We start from the raw sequence: 22,486 nt of genomic DNA on the forward strand, positions 1-22,486 counted from the left end.
TCTCAGCAGCAGCTCGGGATCATCACCTCCACCTCTGCCAGATAAGAGCCCGGAAAAATCGGGAAAGACGGATTTGCCTTCCCTCCCAAATCCCACAAATCAGATTTCCCTTCTCTCCCAAATCCCAAAAATCACATTTTCCTTCTTTCCCAAATCCCACAAATCAGATTTCTCTTCTCTCCCAAATCCCAAAAATCAGGTTTTCCTTCTCTCCCAAATCCCAAAAATAAGATTTTCCGTCTCTCCCAAATCCCGCAAATCAGACTTCCCTTCCCTCCCAAATCCCAAAAATAAATCAGATTTCCCTTCTCTCCCAAATCCCACAAATCAGATTTCTCTTCTCTCCCAAATCCCAAAAATCAGGTTTTCCTTCTCTCCCAAATCCCACAAATCAGATTTCCCTTCTCTCCCAAATCCCATAAATAAATCAGATTTCCCTTCTCTCCCAAATCCCAAAAATAAATTGGATTTCCTTTCTCTCCCAAATCCCATAATCAGATTTCCCTTCTCTCCCAAATCCCAAAAATAAATCAGATTTCCCTTCTCTCCCAAATCCCAAAAGTAAAACAGATTTTCCTCCTCTCCCAAATCCCACAAATCAGATTTCCCTTCTCTCCCAAATCCCACAAATCAGATTTCCCTTCCCTCCCAAATCCCAAAAGTAAATCTGATTTCCCTTCCCTCCCAAATCCCAAAAATCAGACTTGACTTCTCTCCCAAATCCCACAAATCAGATTTCCCTTCCCTCCCAAATCCCAAAAGTAAATCAGATTTCCCTTCTCTCCCAAATCCCACAAATCAGATTTCCCTTCTCTCCCAAATCCCAAAAATCAGGTTTTCCTTCTTTCCCAAATCCCACAAATCAGATTTCCCTTCCCTCCCAAATCCCACAAATCAGATTTCCCTTCTCTCAAATCCCATAAATAAATCAGATTTCCCTTCTCTCCCAAATCCCAAAAATCAGATTTTCCTTCTCCCAAATCCCATAAATAAATCAGATTTCCCTTCTCTCCCAAATCCCAAAAATAATCAGATTTCCCTTCTCTCCCAAATCCCAAAAGTAAATCTGATTTCCCTTCTCTCCCAAATCACAAAAATCAGACTTCCCACCTCTCCCGAATCCCACAAATCAGGTTTTCCTTCTCTCCCAAATCCCAAAAATAAATCAGACTTCCTTTCTCTCCCAAACCAAATAAATCAAATTTCCCTTCCCTCCCAAATCCCAAAAGTAAATCAGATTTCCCTTCCCTCCCAAATCCCACAAATAAATCAGATTTCCCTTCTCTCCCAAATCCCACAGATCAGCCACACTGTGAGGGTTGGTTTGGGATTTTTTCCCCCCCTGTCCTCAGCTTTTTTTCCTACTAAAAAAGAAATTATAGGAAAGATGGTTGGAAAAAAAGGCTGGAAATCACCCCAGTCGGATTTTCAGGCAAAATTCCGGATTATCCAATATTTTCTCCTTGATATTTTTACATATTTATGGGAAAGAATATTCTGGAAGCGTCAACATCAAAAAGTTTTCGTATCCTGAGATTTTGTGGGAAGTCGCTTCTGCTTGGATTGGAAAATTCTGGATTAAAATCCCGCTTAAATCCTTTGGGATTTGATTTTGTTTCCTCCCGTCTGCTCCTCTCCTAAACCCGGGGCAATTCCATGGATTTTTGGGGAGTTTGTTGGTGAGGATCTGTGGACGGCCAAAATCCCTGCAGGATTCCAAGATTTCTTAAGTTCATTTAAATATCCCAAATCCACCCAAACCGGGAAAGCAGCTGATGGATTTTTAATCCCTGCAGGCACCAAACCTCAGCTGGGAGCAATTCCATGGATTTAAGATATTCCTTGGAAATCCTTCCACCAAATCTTTTCCTAAATCCTTCATCCATCTCTTGCAGGAAGATCTCAGCAGTTCCCAAAATACCCCAAATCCCTTTTTTTCCCTACAAAAGGATTTGGGGCAGAGGGTGGAGATTCCTCCTCAATTTTTCTGTGTCAAGGAGTTATCCCAGAATCCCACGGGAGAAGCCGGGATAGCTGGGAATTGTCTAAAATTCCCGGGATCCTCGGGGTAGGATAAGCTTCTCCAGGACTCAGCGAGACATTTCCCGCAAAACCCAAAAATAAACCCCAAAACCAGCTGGATTTAAGGAGTAGAAAATTAGGATCGAAGTGAAAACAGAACATTCCAAGATCTGGATCCTTAAAATTTGGGAATGCTGCCACACAGCGCCTCATGATCCCTGATAAGTCTGGCTGTCATATGGAGCGGGGCGCTGGAATGTCGGCTGGAATCAGGGAACAGCCCAGGTTGAAAATATCTGGAGTCGCATTTCATGGAAAAAAAGGACCTGGATGAGATTTTCTCCCAATTCCCGTCCTTTTCCGGCATTTTTCCACACTCCCCCTCAGGAGACTGGAGAGGGAATGGGAACTCCCTTTTTCCAAGGATTCCCATGGAATTCCTATGGAATATCGTTGTGGGCGATTAAAATCCCTTTATTTGGGGCCAAAACTCATCGGTTTCCAGACTTTTTATTCCTACCCCCTCTGAAAAGTTTTGGGATTTCTGCTCCAAATAAAAATCCGATTAATTCGGGATTTTCAACTCCGATTCTCCCTTCCAAAACATCCCTGGAAGGTCTCCAGACGTCTTTCAACGAGAGCTTGACGCGTCAAAGATGTTCCCGTTCCAACCCAAAAATCGTCGCGCAGCTTTTCCCGGCTAAGGAATTCTGCCCTTGGAATTGGGAGATGGCCACGGCTCGAGAGAATTAAAAAAAAAAACCCGTTTTTAGAAGATTTGTGACCCAAAAATGAGAATTTTTTGGGGCTTCTCCAGGCCCAGATGTTCTTGACAGATGTTGGATGAGGAAAAGCAGCTCCAAACCCCATCTGCTCCCCAACCCTTTTAGCGAAGCCAGTTGAAAACAGCAATTCCAAGTTTTCCAAAACGTGTTTTCCGAGATAATTATGGAAGAAAAATCCAAAGAGGTTTAAAAAATGAAAGGGAAATTATTTAGGGAAAAAAAAAAAAAGAGAAATCCAAAAAAAAAATAAAAAAAGGAAATCCAGATGGGGAATTTAAAACAAATTTCAATTTCTCTCCCAAGTTTTTTGCCGGATCTTCCCAGTTTTTCCATCCCTTCCTCAATGCCAGGGGGGTTCAAACAGGATAAGAAGGGAAGGGAGAAGGGAAAGTGTTGGATCCACGTGGAAAAAAGGATGAGGTGGGACCAGGAGAGGGGGTTGGGAGGCACAGAAATAAAGGGAAAAAATGGGAATTCCTGCTCCCGAATTCCACAGGGTGCTCGACCAATTTTATCCCTTTTTTTCTACAGGAATTTCAGCTCCCAAAAAAAAGATAAAAAATCCAACTCTTGCCTTTGGCCCAACTCTTCAGCTGCTCTAAATCAGCCACTTCCAAAACTTCCAGGGGAAAACGCTGATTTATCCCAGCTGCGGATACGGAGCGGGATCGGGAATCACCCGGCACAATCCATCCGTTCCTTCCCAACTTCTGGGATCAGGAATCATCCATCACAATCCATCCGTTCCTTCCCAACTTCTGGGATCAGGAATCATCCATCACAATCCATCCGTTCCTTCCCAACTTCTGGGATCAGGAATCATCCATCACAATCCATCCGTTCCTTCCCAACTTCTGGGATCGGGAATCACCCGGCACAATCCATCCGTTCCTTCCCAACTTCTGGGATCGGGAATCACCCGGCACAATCCATCCGTTCCTTCCCAACTTCTGGGATTGGGAATTATCCAACACAATCCATCCGTTCCTTCCCAGCTTCTGGGATCGGGAATCATCGGGCACAATCCATCCATTCCTTCCCAACTTCTGGGATCAGGAATCATCCATCACAATCCATCCGTTCCTTCCCAACTTCTGGGATCGGGAATCATCGGGCACAATCCATCCATTCCTTCCCAACTTCTGGGATCAGGAATCATCCATCACAATCCATCCGTTCCTTCCCAACTTCTGGGATCAGGAATCATCCATCACAATCCATCCGTTCCTTCCCAACTTCTGGGATTGGGAATTATCCAACACAATCCATCCGTTCCTTCCCAACTTCTGGGATCAGGAATCATCCATCACAATCCATCCGTTCCTTCCCAACTTCTGGGATCGGGAATCACACGGCACAATCCATCCGTTCCTTCCCAACTTCTGGGATCGGGAATCACCCGGCACAATCCATCCATTCCTTCCCAACTTCTGGGATCGGGACAACACGCGTTGGCTCCTCCCTGGGACGGGAAAAGAGGGATGAAAAATCCCACTCGAAAATCCCTTTTCTGTAGAAAATATCAGGTTAAAGATACCCAGCAGCAAAATCCAAGGGAAAAATGTGCTCTTTTCCATGGAAAACGGGTTTCTGATGGATCCTTGTGTGTGGAGGCAAGGAGGGGAAGGGATCCGGGTTTTGGAATTCCGTTGCTGCAAATCCAGTGAAAAATTCCAAAAGTCTGGAAAAAAAACCCCGATGGGATCCGTTTGGGGACAGAAAAAAAAAAGGATTGATTAAATAATTAAAAGGATTAAATAACAATTCTTTTCCCAGATTTCATGGTAATCTATTTCTGTTAATTACAGATTTTAATTCTCTTTGGAAAATTATCCAGGACCTCCTCCTGTTTTGTTTTTTTTCCCAGATATATTTAAAATTCCAGCCATATCCATAAACACAAATCCCAAGGAATTTGCACCTCACCATCATTTTTTTCTTGGGATTGAAATCCTGGAATTCCCTTGAGGCCGAAGCCGGAGCCACAATTCCACCTTTTATCCCAGTTAGACACTGCAGGGAAAGGGAATTTTAGAATTATGGAAAATATGGAATAAAAGCAGGAAGAGGGGGGAAAAGGGAACGGGGAAAAATTCCGCAGGGATGTTTTAAAAGTAAAATTCCTTCATTTCCTTGGTGCTGATGCTCTTCCTTGTTTTAGCAAGGAGAGGGGAGATCCAGTGGGAACACGGAGCCTTTTTTTGGGATGCCACAGGTGGAACATCGATGTCACTTCCCAAAATAATCTCCTGCCTTTTCCATGGAGCGGAATTTGGGCTCGGCTCGTGAGGCTGCCCCTCCTTCCCTGTGGGGCTGAAACCTGATCGGAGCCACCGGGAACAATGGACACGGAGGAACGCCGGGAATGTGCTGGGATCAAGGACTGAAATCCTGGGAATGCTCTGCCCGGCTTGGCTGGAAAAGGCTGGGAGCTGTGAAAGGAGCTGAGCTCTGGAACAGGATTTGGGATCAAAGGGAACATCCAGAGGTGCCCCTGGATCCGTCTGGGACAGACGCAACCCCTGAACAGGGAATGTGATCCCGGGAATTCACAGCCAGGATTTGCCCCAGGGAAATTCAAGTTCCTTTTATTTCTCTGCCTCAGCCCCCACCTGATCCTCTCATTCCTTCTTTTTCCCTCATTTCTGAAGCATTTTGGGATATTTTTAAAAGGTGTTCAATAAAAATCCATTCTCCTTCCAAATCCATCCTACCTCCCTTTTTAAATACATTTTTCCCTCCTTTTCCTCTTTCTTCCCAGAGAGTTTTTCCACATCCAGCAAGATTTGGATCAAGGATTAAGGATCCAAGGATTGGATCCAAGGATTAAGGTCTGTGACAGCTCAGCTGAGCCACCTGTAACATCCATGGAATTTCGTTTGGGAAAAGAGGGATAAAGATTGGTGGCAGCTGGAAAGCTGCTTGTCATCATCCAGCTCCGTTTGATCGGGATGATCCCAGGGATGGAGCAGCTGTCCTGGGAGGAAAGGCTGGGAAAATTGGGAATGTCCCGCCTGGAGAAGAGAAAGATCCAGGGAGGGCTCAGAGGCCTGAAGGGGCTCCAGGAGAGGGACTGGGGACAAGGGATGGAGGGACAGGACACAGGGAATGGGTCCCAGTGGTTGGATGGGATATTGGGAAGGAATTCCTGGCTGGGATGGAATTCCCAGAGCAGCTGTGGCTGCCCCTGGATCCCTGGAAGTGTCCGAGGCCGGGCTGGATGGGGCTTGGAGCAGCCTGGGACAGTGGAAGGTGTTCCTGCCATGGAATGGGATGGATTGGGATGATCCTTAAGGTCTTTTCCAAGCCGAATCATCCTGGAATTCTCTGAGTCCGTTCTTACTGTGCATTTTTCCCCAGGGAAGCCAGCAGGGATCACTGCCCTCTCCAGGGATCTCCAGGGATCATTTAAACCTTTTCCTTTGGCCCAAGGACTGCAGGGATAATCATGGACACAGTCCACGTGGAGAACTCATCTCCAGGACTCTTTCCTCATCCCCACAATCCCCGTTGTTATTCCCAGATGGATGGAGCTCATTGATTTACCTGGAATCAATGATCCCTGGAGCTCTTTTCCAATGGATCCGCCAATCCCGCCCCTCCGGCTTTGCCAAGGAAAGTGAAATGCCAGCATTTGGCGGAGCGTGGAAAACTGGGAAAGAGCATCAGAGCTTCTCTGGAAAACTCTGCCGGAGCCTCAGCATTCCTGGAGTAAGGAATTTCTTCCCAATATCCATCCAAACCCCCTCTCCTTCAGTTTAAAGCCATTCCCACTTATCCCAACACTACCTATCCTTATAAAAATTCCCTCTCCGTGGCTCGCAGCACACAAATCTCCCTCCCCAGCGGCCGCGGGAAGATTTTAACCTGCCCCGTTCATCTTCCCACTGAAATGTTTGGGAAAACTCCGCCTCTGGATGAATCCCGGGTGCTGGAATCCGCCTGATGGAAAACTCGGGCCTGCTGGAAAGCTTTAAGCTGAGTTTACATCAACTTCCATCAGGAAAAGCCAGGATGTCGTTATTCCCGCCTCGGGATTGGACGGGCCCTCAGGATGTTAAAATTCCCACTGGGAACTGGAATTAAATCCACCTCTCATTCCCACAGCTGTGAAAATTTGGGAATTTCTACAAGAAATAAATCCCCAGAGCTCCATTGCCCCAGTCAGTTTTATTTGGGATTTCAGCCCCTTCCGGTGATTTTTCCATGCCTTTTTCCAGCCCTCGTTCCCATTACCTGATCCAAACACACCTGTTGCTGCTTGGCTGGAAAAAAAAAAAAAAAAATCCCCAAAAAGCGTCAAACCCCAAATAAATATCCCTAATTATAGCCAGGGCCAGCTGGGTTTAATGAGGATCGTCCCAAGGCAGCCATCCCAAAAGCAATCGGAGCAGGGATTTCTGGCAGGAGCCGCGGAGCTACCAAAAATCTCTCCGGGTTTATTGGATCCCATCCCTGTGGAACACCAGGATGGAGCATTCCAGAGCTTTTTTCTCCCACGAGAGGCAGAGTTTGGGATGCAGTGGGAGCAAATTCCTCTCACCTGATCCTAAGGATCTGGCGATCCCGACACCCAGCTGGGCTCGGGAATCAAGGCCACCTCATGGAAGGAGTTTTCCATGGAGAGGCTGCTGAGGGAGAAGAACCGATCCTGAGGTTATTCCAGGATTTTCCATTTCCTGACCACCCCAGTCATGGGGCAGGGAGTGGCACCATCTGTGCAGCCGGGTAGGTCCAGCTTTCCCGGGAAGTTTTTATCCACAGGATCCAGGTTTTACCATGGATCAGCGTTCCAGACCGGGATAGCTCTGAATTCCACACATGGAGAAGCTCCATGAGCCAGAGGGACTGGCACCAGTACAGCCAGATGGGCTGCCACTGGTCCAGCTTTCCCAGGAAGTTTTCGTCCACAGGATCCAGGTTTTCCCATGGATCAGCGTTCCAGACCGGGATAGCTCTGAATTCCACACATGGAGAAGCTCCATGAGCCAGAGGCGCTCAGCTTCCTGCAGGAGCAGACAGGGCTGGAATGAACCAGGTGAGTCCAGAGCGGGGAATTTTTCCTGAATTGCTTGGAAAAGCAGAGGAGGAAGGAAAGGAGACCAAATCCAGCCCATCCAGGCAGATTCCTCATCCTTTCATTCCCAGGATTAGGAATAATTAGGAATAATAGGAATAATAAGGAATAATAAAAGGAATTCAGCTCAACTTCTTCCACCACCAGGGAGAGATGGGAGATGGGGAATGATCTTCGATGACCTCCACTGGTCCATCTTGGAATGCCTTGGAGCCATCCCAGCTCCAGCTTGAGCCCGATTTGGTTCATCCATGGATTTTTCCCAGCTCTAACCAGATTTCCTGGTGATTTCCAAATGGGCCAATCCCAGAGCTGCTGAAGTTGGAATTTTCTCCGGAAATCAAGCACAGACCATGGATTGATGGCAGAGTTCTGCCTTTCCGACTGGGATTTGGGATATCTCCATATTCCAAGGGGCTCTGGCAGATCCCATTTCCCCATGGCCCTTCCTCTGCTGAGGAATTTCATCCCACAACTCAGCTCTCGTATCCTATCGCTCAAACAGCTGGAAAATATCCCTGGAAATCCCTGGAAAATATCCCTGGAGAGTCACCATGTCCTGGGAGAGTTTGGCTGTCAGTGGAACTGGAATTCCTTCCCAAGATTCTTCCGGATAAAAGTGCATCCAGCTGTTTCTATTCCCAGTTTGAAGTTCATATTCCCACATCCCCAATGGAATAACGTTGGCATTCCTTACTCCAGGCAAAGCCTTTACATCTCCTGGTAAAGGCCTGGCTTGTTGTTCCATAGGATATTCCAGAATAAAAATCATCCTTTCAGCTCATGCTGGGATAGTCCAAAGCACGGAGAAACACCTGGAATTGCACATGGAATTCCAGCTGTGCCGGGCATTTTTCACACCTGGCAGAAATCCGTCACTGGAACGTTATTCCAACAGCCAGGGAATGTTTGCAAACAAAAACCCCCCGGGATTCCTCTTTTCCATGCCAGGAGAGAGCTTAGCATAGCAGGAATTCCCCGGAATCCGATGGGAGGAAATCCCAGCGGATGAAAAACGGAGGGGTGGGATGGGAAGCAGTTGGATCTGGGCAATATCCCCACCTATTCCCTCATTAAAACGGGAGAAAAAGAAACTTTCGCAGTGTTTATCCTGTTTTTCCAAAGGGTTTCCTGCTCTCTTTCTTCCTCGATGTTGTTTTAGCGGACTTTGGGAATTGAGGCTGTGCTGGGAGCTCCTGGATCCCAGGGAATGTTTATTTAAGGCAGTTCACTTCCATAAAACTCGTTATTCCCGCTGCAGGCTGCCGGCTTCTGCCTGGAAAAGCTCGGCAGCTCCTTCCAAGGGAGGAAAATCCAGGCCTGGAAAAGTCCAGGCCGATCCAGCAGGGCAAGGAGAAAATTCCCAGCCCTGACATAGGGATATAGGAATGAGTGAAAATTGCTGGATTATCCATTTCAGGAATCTGGGATTGGTTTGGCTCCGAAGGATAAAAATCAATTCCAACCATGGATCAGAAAAACAGGGATATCTCCCGCTGTCCCAGGCTGCTCCAGCCTGGCCTTGGGCACTTCCAGGGATCCAGAGGCAGCCACAGCTGCTCTGGGAATTCCATCCCAGCCAGGAATTCCTTCCCAATATCCCATCCAAGCAGTGGGAGCCATTCCCTGTGTCCTGTCCCTCCATCCCTTGTCCCCAGTCCCTCTCCAGCTCTCCTGGAGCCCCTTCAGGCCCTGGAAGGGGCTCTGAGGTTTCCCTGGATCTTTCCCTTCTCCAGGGGGACATTCCCAGCTCTCCCAGCTCCAGAGCAGAGGGGCTCCAGCCTTTGGATCAGTTCCGTGTCCCTCTCATATCCCAAAGGGACCAGCAGAGAATTCCAGGCGCAGGTTACGCAAAGTTCTGAAGGCCAAGGATGAACCGGCCTTAGAACGGGACTTTAAAACCGGCCGGCAGCTGTGGAAGCTCAAAAATATCCTGGGGGTGGCCTCGGGATCCTTTTACAGCGCCTGGGATGGAGGGAATTAGCCGGGCTGGGAGTGTGGGAGGGAAAAGAAACCCTGGGAGATGTAAAGTCCTTAATGAGCTGTTTACAAGGGATCACGTCCTGGGGCTCCGCTCACAAATCCCCGCCTCGGGATTAGCGGCTCCTTAATCCCGGCTGAGCTGTCAAGGAGCAAAACTCAGCCCTGCCCCGCCTCAAGGGGAGAAGCCGAGGGATGTTCCCTGGGATCGGCTCCTGATAATCAACAAAGGCGGGATAAAGCCCTTGGGATGGGAAATCGAAGAGGGATCAGCCCCTGCTCTTCCCTGAATTTCCCCTGTCTTCCCATCCCTGAATTCCCTTCATCTTCCTTTCCTTGAATTCCCCCTGAATTCCCATCCCTGAATTTTCCCCATCTTCCTTTCCCTGAATTCCCCCATCTTCCCTTTCTTGAATTCCTCCTGAATTCCCATCCCTGAATTTCCCTCATCTTCCCATCCCTGAATTCCCCCTGAATTCCCATCCCTGAATTCCCCCTGAATTCCCATCCCTGAATTCCCCCTGAATTCCCATCCCTGAATTCCTCCTGAATTCCCATCCCTGAATTTCCCTCATCTTCCCTTCCTTGAATTCCCCCTGAATTCCCATCCCTGAATTTCCCTCATCTTCCCATCCCTGAATTCCCCCTGAATTCCCATCCCTGAATTCCCCCTGAATTCCCATCCCTGAATTCCCTTCATCTTCCCTCCCTTGAATTTCCCGTCTTCCCATCCCTGAATTTCCCCCATCTTTCCTTCCTTGGATCCCCCCTCTCTTCCTTCCCCTGAATTCCCCTGGCCTTCCCATCCCTGAATTCCCCCTGAATTCCCATCCCTGAATTCCCCCTGAATTCCCATCCGTGAATTCCCCATCTTCCCATCCCTGAATTCCAATTTTTTTTACATTATCAGGATGAGAGAGCACGGATAATGTTGGAATAAGAATCCGAGCTCCACGAAAACTTGGAGAAATTGGGGAAGTTTTGTTAACTGACAATTCTTCCACAGGAAAATGGAGAATTCTTGGATTTGGGGCTTTCCTAGAGGGAAGAAAATCCCAAAGTTTTATGGCTTCACCCTTAAAAGTAAAAGGGGGACTCCATTGTATGGAAATAACAGGAGCCAGATGGGAAAAGTGCAATTCCATGAATTGTCCAGAAAGCAGGATTGGGATCCCTGTGCTGCCCTTGGGATCCTTCCACTCCTCGAGGCACTGGAAGTGCTGAGATGGATATAACTCCTAAATCCCAAGTATTTGGGATGCCAGAGGACTTTCCTGGACTGGATACCAAGTCTGGATATGAAAAATTGGGAGAATCTTCCCAGAAAAGCCCCAGCAGCTCCCCAGGATTTGGTTCACCTTTTGTCTTGTGGATATTTCCGTGGAACTCTGGAATTTCAGAGCTTCTCATTCCTGGTTTGGGAATGTGTCCCGGGGAGACGCTTCAAAGGACAGAATTGCCAAGGAATCCTGGAATGCTTTGGGTTGGAAAAGATCTCAAAGCCCATCCAGTGCCATCCCTGGGTGGACAGGGGCACTTCCCATTATCCCAGAATGCTCCAGCCTGGCCTTGGGCACTTCCAGGGATCCAGGGGCAGCCCCAGCTGCTCTGGGAATTCCATCCCAGCCAGGAATTCCCAATTCCCAATATCCCATCCAACCAGTGGGAGCCATTCCCTGTGTCCTGTCCCTCCATCCCTTGTCCCCAGTCCCTCTCCAGCTCTCCTGGAGCCCCTTCAGGCCCTGCAAGGGGCTCTGAGCTCTCCCTGGAGCTTCTCCTCTCCAGGGGAACATTCCCAGCTCTCCCAGCCTGGCTCCAGCCCTGGAGCAGCTCCGGGGCCTCCTCTGGATCTCTCCAGCAGCTCCAGGTCCTGTGGAAGTTGGGATCCAGGGCTGGAGCAGCTCTGAGGGTGGGGAATCACCGGAGGGGACACAGGGGCAGAATTCCCATTTTCCTGCTTCCCGAACTGTGGGATCAGCCCAGGACAGCTCCAGCTTCCGGGGCTGCTGGAGCACAAGGTCAGGGCGTGTTCGTTCCTCAGCCAGCAGCGTTCCCAACCCTTCTCCGGGGGTTTTTCCCAATCCCTTTATCCCCCCACTTGCGCTGATTCCAGGGATTGTCCCAGTGTGGGTGCAGACCCTTGGGAAAGAAAGCAGATCCCTGCTAATTCCCTTCCGTCACATCCCAGTTTAATCAGACCCCGCTCCCAGTTGGAGCTGGATTTCCCAACAGATGACAACCAAAGGCTTTTGCACAACCTCAGCTCCTCAGGATTTGAATTCCGATCCAAGGAATTCTTTCCTGTTCTGCTCCTCTGTGGAAAGAGCAGGAAGTTTTCTCTGCTCCTTTGAAAAACCGGGACATTTTTTGGTCGGGAAATGAACCCGGGCATGGAAAAAACTCCTTTCCCAAACCTTGGGATGGGAATCCAGGGCTAAGGAAGAGGGAACGGGGATTTATTTCCTCCCTTTGCTCCTCTGAATTGGAGGCTGGGCCTGCAGCTCCTCGGTTATGATTAGGAATTATCGCCGGGAATATTTGGCTTATCTCAAGCACATCTCCAACACGATTTATCCAGGCTAATCCTTGGAATAGCTGGGATTCCGGCTGGAGAACGTTTGGGAAGTTAAATTTAGAGCAGATAAATCCTCTGCTCTGTGTCCCGGCAGCTGGAAAGCCATAAATAAAACAGGGAACATTCTTTGGAGTGACAGATAAAAAACCATTCTAAGTGATTTATAATTTTATTTTTATTTTGGTTTTTTATTATTTTTTATTTGATTTTTATTATTTCTATTTTTTATTTCTATTTATATATAATTTATTATATAAAAATACATATTTATTATATATAATAAATTAAAATTAATAAATAAATTTGTGTTATTTATATTTTTATTTACATTTTTATAATGTTCATTTTTATTTTTATGATTTCTATTTTAATTTATATTTCTATTTGTATTATTTATGTTTTTATTTACTTGTTTATAATTTATATTTTTATTTTTTGTGATTGCTATTTTAGTTTATATTTGTATTATTTGTTTTTATTTATGTTTATAATTTCGATTTTTATTTTTATTTCTATTTAAGTTTATATTTGTATTCTTTTTATATTCATTTTTTTAGTTTCTATTTTAATTTTTATTTCTATTTTAATTTGTATTTGTACTATTAATATTTTTATTTACATGTATATAATTTCCATTTTTATTTTTATTTCTTTTTTAATTTATATTTGTATTATTTTTACTTGCATTTTTATAATTTCTGTTTCTATTTTTATTATTTCTATTTTAATTTATATTTGCATTATTTATATTTTTATTTACATGTTTATAATTTCCATTTCTCTTTTTATGATTTCTATTTTAATTTGTATTTCTATTATTTATGTTTTTATTTACATGTTTATAATTTCCATTTTTATTTTTATTTCTATTTTAATTTATACTTGTACTATTTATGTTTTTATTTGCATGTTTATAATTTCGATTTCTATTTTAATTTGTATTTGTATTATTTATGTTTTTATTTACATATTTATAATTTCCATTTTTATTTTTATTTCTTTTAATTTATATTTGTATCATTTATATTTTTACTTACATTTTTATAATTTCCACTCTTATTGTTATGATTTCTCTTTTAATTTATATTTTATTATTTATATTTTTATTTACATGTTTATAATTTCCTTTTTTATTTTATGATTTTTATTTGTTATTTCTACTTATATATATTTTTCCTTCCATTTCCATAATTAATCTTTTCAATGATTTCCCTTTTTGATTTCTATTTCTGTTTTATTAATATATATGAATTTTTAATTTTTTTTAAATTTATTTATCTAATATTTATTTTATTTGCTTCTCCTGCTACATCCCCGATATTTTTTTATTTGTTACATTTCGATTTCCTTATTGCTCCAAATGCACGAATCTACTCAGGATGATTTTTTCAAGGATTACGTTGGATTTTCCTGCCTTTTTCCAGGCTCCTCCAAAACCTGCTCCCAACCCCAGGGAAGCTGAGGCTCACACATCATTTTGGCCCAATTATTATTATTATTATTATTATTATTATTATTATTATTATTATTATTATTATTATTACTGCTATTGCTATTTATATTGATATTGATATTGCTATTATTACTGCTATTATTATTGCTATTATTACTATTGCTATTACTATTACTATTATATCATTATCATTATTATATTTTATTTGATTTGATTATTTTTATTGTTTTATTTTTATTATATTGTATTTTATTTAAATTTATTTTATTTTTATTATTTTTATTATTTTTATTATTTCTTTTATTTTTACTTTTGTATCATTTTAATTATTTTTATTTTATTTTATTACTTTTATAATTTTTATTTTATTTTTTATTTTTATTTCTATTTTTATTTTTATTTTTATTTTTATTTTTATTTCTATTTTTATTTTTATTTTTATTTTTATTTTATTATATTGTATTTTATTTTAATTTATTTTTTATTATTTTTATTATATTTTATTATATTTATTATTTTTATCTTATTTATATTTATATTTATATTTATATTTTATTTTTATTTATATTTTTATTTATTTATTTTATTTTATTTTTATTTTATTTTTATTTTTATTTTTATTTATTTATTTTATTTTATTTTTATTTTATTTTTTATTTTTATTTTTATTTTTATTATATTGTATTTTATTTTAATTTATTTTTATTATTTTTATTATATTTATTATTTTTATTTTATTTTTTATTTTTATTTTTATTTTTATTTTTATTTTTATTTTATTTTATTTTTATTTTTATTTTTATTTATTTATTTATTTTTATTTTTATTTTCATTTTCATTTTCATTTTCATTTTCATTTTATTATTATTGTTTTCCCAAGGTATTCCAGAAATCACAACGGGAAGGGGCAGATCCAGCTCCTCAGAGCCAGCCAGGGGCTTTCCCTCCTCATTCCAGGTTGGATAAACTCTCTCCTTACTCGGGGTTTTTTCCAACCACAGAATCTCAAAAATTCCATCACAGAAAGGGGAATTCAAAGGGATTTGCCTGGCCTGGCCTGAGCTCCAAATGGAAATGTCCCAGTCCAAATCCATATAAAAATGTCCTGATCCAAATCCAGATAGAAGTGTCCTGATCCAAATCCAAATGGAAATATCCTCATCCAAATCCCAATGGAAGTGGCCTCATCCAAAGCCAAACTGAAATGTCCCAATCCAAATCCAGATAAAAATGTCCTGATCCAAATCCAGATAAAAATGTCCTGATCCAAATCCAGATAAAAATGTCCTGATTCAAATCCATGTAGAGGTGTCCTGAGCCAAATCCAAACGGAAATATCCTCATCCAAATCCCAATGGAAATGGCCTCATCCAAATCCAAACTGAAATGTCCTCATCCAAATCCAAATAAAAATATCCAAATCCAAATCCAGATAGAGGTGTCCTGATCCAAATCTCAATGGAAATGGCCTCATCCAAATCCAGATAAAAATGTCCAAATCCAGATAAAAATGTCGTGATCCAAATCCAGATAAAAATATCCTGATCCAAATCCATGTAGAGGTGTCCTCATCCAAATCCAAATGGAAATGGTCCCATCCAAATCCAAATGGAAATGGCCTCATCTAAATCCAGATAAAAATGTCCAAATCCAAATCCAGATAGAAGTATCCTCATCCAAATCCAGACAAATATGTCCCAATCCAAATGGAAATGTCCTCATCCAAATCCAGATAAAAATGTCCCAATCCAAATCCCAATGGAAGTGGCCTCACCCAAATCCAGATAAAAATGTCCTGACCCAAATCCAGATAAAAATGTCCTGATCCAAATCCAAATGGAAATGTCTTCATCCAAATCCAAATGGAAATATCGTCATCCAAATCCAAATTCCAATAGGGAGCAGTGAATGGAAAACACTGGCAACTGACATGGGAATTTTTCCATGGCATGTGCAGGATCCTGAGGGTGATCATTCCTTTTTCCATGGATTTGTGGTGTCAGACACAGGGGTTTTGTCTCTTCCAGTGATTCCATAAGTGCTGAAATCTAAAGGTGACCTCCAGGTTTTCCAGGCCTTCCAAACTCCATCTCACATTCCCATGGAGTGATTTTTCCCGGATTATCCAGGAGGGATTGGAGTGGGAGGGTCAGAGCCTGACTGGCAACAAGGAAATTCCTTGGGATTTGGGAGTCCCAGGACTCCGCCTTGGCTTTGGAAACAACGACAGATCCATCAGCACAAAAATTATGGGAAAAAGCTCCAACAAAGCCTTTGAAGAACATGGAAAAGCAGAGAATTCCAGAATATTATGGGTTGGAAGGGACTTGAAGTATTCCCTCATTCCGCAGAGACACCTCCCACTACCTCAGGTTGCTCCAAACCAAATCCAACCCGGGGTTGGACATTTCTAGGGATTGATCCACAAAGTTCTCTGGACGGCCTGTTCCCAATAATCCCTGAGAAACCTTGGATTAGGGATGGAGCTTTGGAGAAGAAGAGGATCCAATTCCCCTGAGCTCAGCGTTTTCCCTTCAGCAGCACCAGCTGTCGATGCTGAGGAGGAAGAAAAGGAGGACAAAAAGGGGGAAAAAAGGGAAAAAACCCTGAGTTTGATCCTTTCCTGGTTTTTCCTTCCCATTTTCCAGCAGATCCCATTGGAAGGAGTTGGGGATCACATTTGAAGATGTCTGCACTGAGCATTCCCAAACTCCTGCTCAGAATGAGGTGGAAAAGTGCAATATTCCCTTTTCGGGGCAACAAAAAGCTGGAGTTGGAGTGGTTTTCCATGGATGGTTGGAAACTGGGAGTTTTCCATGGATTTCCATCCTCATTTTTCACATCCTCGAGTGTTTGAGCCGTTAATAAGCAGCACAAAGTCTCACATTCCTATGGGACCACATTTAGGGAATTCACTTTTTAACCGGTTTCAGGAATCGAGGGACTGGATCCCGAATCTTTTGCATTCCCCTCAGTAATTCCAGTTCATTTCATTTCCCCCTGTTTTCCTTTCGTCAAAAGAAGGGAATGGGAACCAAAGGGATCATTCCTTGGAATTATTAAACCTCTGCATTCCATAAATAACTTTGAGGATGGTGATCGGAATTCCCCAAACTCCAAATCCCTGGAAAATTCTTTCTCCCGGTCAGAACTCAGGAGCGGGGTAATTCAGCCTGGGATGGCAGCAGGGAATGATGAAGAGCACTGGGAATTTTTGTTTTCTGGAAGATTTCTTGTCCAGATATTTTGTTTCCAAATTATAATTTAAAATTATATAATGTATATAATAACATATATATATATAAAAAACATATATTATATATATATTATTACATATTATTATATTATATATTATTACATATTATTATATTATATATTATCATATATTATTATATTATATATTATTATCTATTATTATATATTATCATATATTATTATATATTATATTATATTATGTTATGTTATGATATGTTATGTTATGTTATGTTATGTTATGTTATGTTATGTTATATTATATTATATTATATTATATTATATTATATTATATTATATTATATTATATATTATATATTATATAATATTATGTTATATATATGATAGATATGATATGATATGATATATTATATTATATTATATTATATTATTATGTTATATATTTTATATATATATATTATATTATATATATAACATATATATATATAACTTACATATATATATATAACGTATATATAAATTATTAATGGAATCCCATCCGCCGACAGGATCCATGGGAAAAGGAATAAACCAGGGAAGAGGTGACTTGGGAGCTGGGACTCAGCCCTGGGATGATCCAAAGCGGCGCCAGAGGAAAATATTCCATAGTTTTCCTGTGCTCAGATAAATCCTTTCAGTGTGTGCAGAGCGTCTCCCAGTCCGTGTGCTCCTACCCAGGCACGCGGAATGCCCGGAATCGGAATGGAATGGCGGGAAATATCCGTTATCTTCCAAACCTGTAAGCAGAACAAGTCCTGATTTGGAAATTCCCATAAAATCAAACCCTCGCGGTTTCACCTGATCTTATCTGGGCTCCACAGCAATTAAAAATGGAATTGGAAAATGGACACGGAGCCAGGAGAAGGGAATGTTCTTCCTGCCGGGAGGGACCTGGATAATCCTATAAAAACTCCCAGAACATCCTCGGAGCTGTTTGCCACTCGTTTTTCATTTAAGGAAATGGAAAAATTCGGATGTTTGGGCATTTTGGATGTAAATCCATTTGTGGGGCTCTCCAGGCTCGGGAATTCCTTTTGGGATGGAGTGAAAAATGGAATAAAAAAAAGTGACAGGGAAAAAAAAAATGGGAATAAATGGGAAAAGTTCAGCAAAATAAAACTTTACCAAGGAAATTTTATATCAGGAAAAATGCATTCCTGGGAGGGTGGGGAGGGGCTGGGATGGAATTCCCAGAGAAGCTGTGGCTGCCCCTGGATCCCTGGAAGTGTCCAAGGCCAGGTTGGAGCAGCCTGGGACAGTGGAAGGTGTCCTGAGCACAAGGAGGTTTGATCCAGAGGATGTCCTGCAGATCCTGGGAGATTCCCAGCCCTGGGATGTGACAGCTCAGCCACCACCAGGAAAAATTCCCATTCCTGGTTTAAAGAAACTCCTCCTGCTTCATCCATCCATCATCCATCCATCCATCCATCCATGGATTCCATCTATCCATCATCCATCCATCATCCATCCATGGATTCCATCCATCCATCCATCCATCATCCATCCATCCATCATCCATCCATCCATCACATCCATCCATCCATCCATCCATCCATCATCCATCATCCATCCATCATCCATCCATCCATCATCCATCATCCATCCATCATCCATCCATCCATCCATCCATCCATCATCCATCCATCATCCATCCATCCATCCATCCATCCATGGATTCCATCTATCCATCATCCATCCATCATCCATCCATGGATTCCATCCATCCATCCATCCATCATCCATCCATCCATCATCCATCCATCCATCATCCATCATCCATCCATCATCCATCATCCATCCATCCATCCATCATCCATCCATCCATCATCCATCCATCATCCATCCATCCATCCATCCATCATCCATCATCCATCCATCATCCATCATCCATCCATCCATCATCCATCCATCCATCATCCATCATCCATCCATCCATCATCTATCATACATCCATCATCCATCCATCCATCATCCATCCATCCATCATCCATCCATCCATCCATCATCTATCATACATCCATCATCCATCCATCCATCCATCCATCCATCATCCATCCATCATCCATCATCCATCCATCATCCATCCATCCATCATCCATCCATCCATCCATCCATCCATCATCCATCCATCATCCATCCATCCATCCATCCATCATCCATCCATCCATCATCCATCCATCATCCATCCATCCATCCATCCATCCATCCATCATCCATCCATCATCCATCCATCCATCATCCATCCATCCATCCATCCATCATCCATCCATCCATCCATTCATCAAACATCCATCCATCCATCATCCATCCATCCATCCATCCATCATCCATCTCTCCCTCCACCTTCCCAGTGCTGCATCCCTCTGGAAGGAGCAGCTTCCCCCACAAACCCCTATCCTATTTTAGCACTTGGAGCCGATACCCTGATAAAATCCCAATAATTCTGATTTCATTTTTTTTCCTATTCTAATCCAGAATCAGCCAGAAAAAAGTGCCTCAACCTTTTCCTGCTGCCCATCTCCATTTTTGCTGGCAACGCCTCAGAATTCCCTAAAATTCTCTTTCCCTCCTTTCCAGCCGCCGGCTCTCTCCCTATAAATTCCCTTTCCTTTGTGTGCCGGGCTGTCTCCACCTCGGCCCTTGCAGGGACGCCTCTGGAGCAGCTCTTGGAGCTCTCTCCGAGCCCAAACCGTGGCTCAAACCCAAGGAACGACGCGGGATCAAAACGTTTTACGCAAATTGGCCTCGTCAGCGCCCAGAAATCCGAGCCCAAGGAGTTGTTTTGCCTCTTTATTATTTTCCTTGTGGTTTTTTGGCAGCGAAACCCAGAGCGAGCAACCAAAAGTGAAGTTCCACTTCCAGAAGCGGAGCAGAAACCTTGGAATCTCTCGGAGCTGCTGGAGCTTTCCCAAGCTCCTCCCAAAAACTCCACATTTGTGCTGCTGCTGCTGCTCCAATTTGTCCATCCAGCTTTCAACAAATTAGGGATTTATCCTGAGCCAGGAATGGGAATGTGAGGAAAACAGCCCTGAAGCAATTCCTGGGGTTTGAATTCCAAGGCAGGGACAAAGCTGAGGAGAAATAAAAAGCCGAGAAAAAACTGAGGTGGTTTTTCTGGATTTTCTTTCCCAGTTTTTATTCCCTCTTTGATGTCTTTCCTGGATTTCTGGGGCTGTGTATGAAGCACTGAAGGTTCTGCTGTTAATTTCAAGAGGAGAAACTTTTCCCTGCTCTCCTGCATCTCATTCCTGTGGGATGACACCGTGACGGTGTCAGTGATCCCTGACAGGGATCATTCCCATTGTTTTGTCATCACCCCTCCCTCCTTCAGCATTCCAAAATTTTGGACAATGAGGGGAAAATCTTCCTTCGAGTCCCTCTGGAAAAACTGAGCCTTAAAATGATAAATATTAAAATTACCAAGCTCTTGGAAAATTGTCCTAGGTTGGACCTCCCAAGGGTTTTCCGGTGGATTTTCACACCATCTCCTGCTCCAGGATTTTCACACCAGCTCCTCATGTCCCTGCGAGGTCATTCCCACCAATCCTTTCCCAGCTGCCCAAATTCCTTCTTCCCACAGAAGTTGCTCCACCCTCAGATGTGCTGGAACTGGGAGTTAATTGCTTCCCAAAAATCCCGGGGAGTTTGGGATCAAACCCCAGGAAAATCCTCTCCTGGAGTTCCTAAATTCACCTGGAGAGTTTTGGCGGGGCTGAGGGCGGGGCTGGAGGATGTGGAGGAGGAACGGAGCTGGGAAAAGCAGCTTTTGCATCCAGGGAATCCTAAAATCCCTGAGGATGGGAAAGATCTCCGGGATCATCGAGTCCAAGCTGTGCCCGATCCCCAGCAGAGCCCTGGGGAATCCAGGAATTCCTGGGACACCTCCAGGGATGGGGACTCCAAACCTCCCTGGGCGGTTCCAATGGGATTTCCATGGAGAAATGATGCCAAATATCCAATTTAGCCCTTCCCTGGAAGAACTGCAGGCCGCTCCCTCTCCTCCTGTCCCTATTCCCTGGGAGCAGATCCCAATTCCCTCCGGCTTCCCCCTCCTGTCCCAGAAGGTCCCCCTGGAGTTCCTTTTCTCCAGGATGAACATTCCCAGCTGAGCTCCAAACTCCTCACAACCCAACGCAATCGGAATATCCAGGGGCTGGAATGAGATGATCCAACCCAACCCCTTGTGGGATTCTGGGATTCCACGGCTCCCAGATTTACTGGGAATTGCCTGGATGTTCCCCTCCTGCATGGTGCTCATTCCATGTGCCCCTGGCTATCAGATCCAAGCAGTGCATCCCAGATTTTGGAATCTGTCTGTGTTCCTTGAGGTCCCAATTGCCCTCAGCCTCATCTGAGTGTCCAAGGAACGGCGATGGAAAAGTCGGATAAATCCAGGATAGAACCCAGCTGGATCGGGAAATGGTGTCCACGAATCCATGGGAACAATTAGGAATTAAGCCGGGTGTTGTCCTGCAGAATTCCTGGCTGGAATTACACCAGCAGCGAATGCCTGGATTCTCCTGTTGCATCCGATCCCATGGAATATTTTTAGCCTTTCCCCAATGTCCCCAAGCTCCTGCTGACAATCTGCACTGCCACCTTGTGTGACTCCGGATTTCACTCCGGCTTCCTCCGGAATCTTCCCTCATTTCTGCTGGATACCCCTCCCTCCCTCCCAACCACAGAATTTCCACCTGATCCCAAAATGTTTTAATTATTCCCTAAAAACCTCCTGTTATTCCCGCTTGTCTCAGCCTCGAGTCGGGCTCTGATCTCATCCCTCCTCCTGCTGGTGGAAAATCCCTTGGAAGTATCAGATTCCCAGACATGGATTCTACCAGGAATACTAATACTAACACTAATGCTAATACTAATACTAATTATCCTATGGGATCTGATCCGTGTCATTCATGGATGAACTCCCTGACCTGGATTTGGGAATGGAACAGGTACAGCCACGGGAAAATGGGAAATGGAAGCTCAGGGATGGATCCTAAATTTCCAACCTTTTTCCTGCCAGGTTCCTGAACAAGAGTCAATCCAGGGGGAAAAGTGGGAAGAGAATGAGGAGCTGGAATAATAATAATAATAATAATAATAATAATAATAATAATAATAATAATAATAATAATAATAATAATAATAATAATAATAATAATTTATTATTTTCCCCTCCAAGATTTCCTCATATTTTATCAAATGTGTATCAAAAATTTATTCCCTGTGGCTGAGATCAGGGAAGCCAGGCTGGGAACCCCATCCCAGCTCTATCCCAGCCTCTGGAATTTCATTTTCCCCGCTTTACACATTAACTCCGGGCCTGATTAAAAATTCCTGCCCCG

The sequence above is a fragment of the Pseudopodoces humilis genome, chromosome 1 (assembly GCF_049639895.1).
Source record: "Pseudopodoces humilis isolate 2021_Gansu_Grassland_sample_001 chromosome 1, ASM4963989v1, whole genome shotgun sequence".
Taxonomy (NCBI): Eukaryota; Metazoa; Chordata; class Aves; order Passeriformes; family Paridae; genus Pseudopodoces; species Pseudopodoces humilis.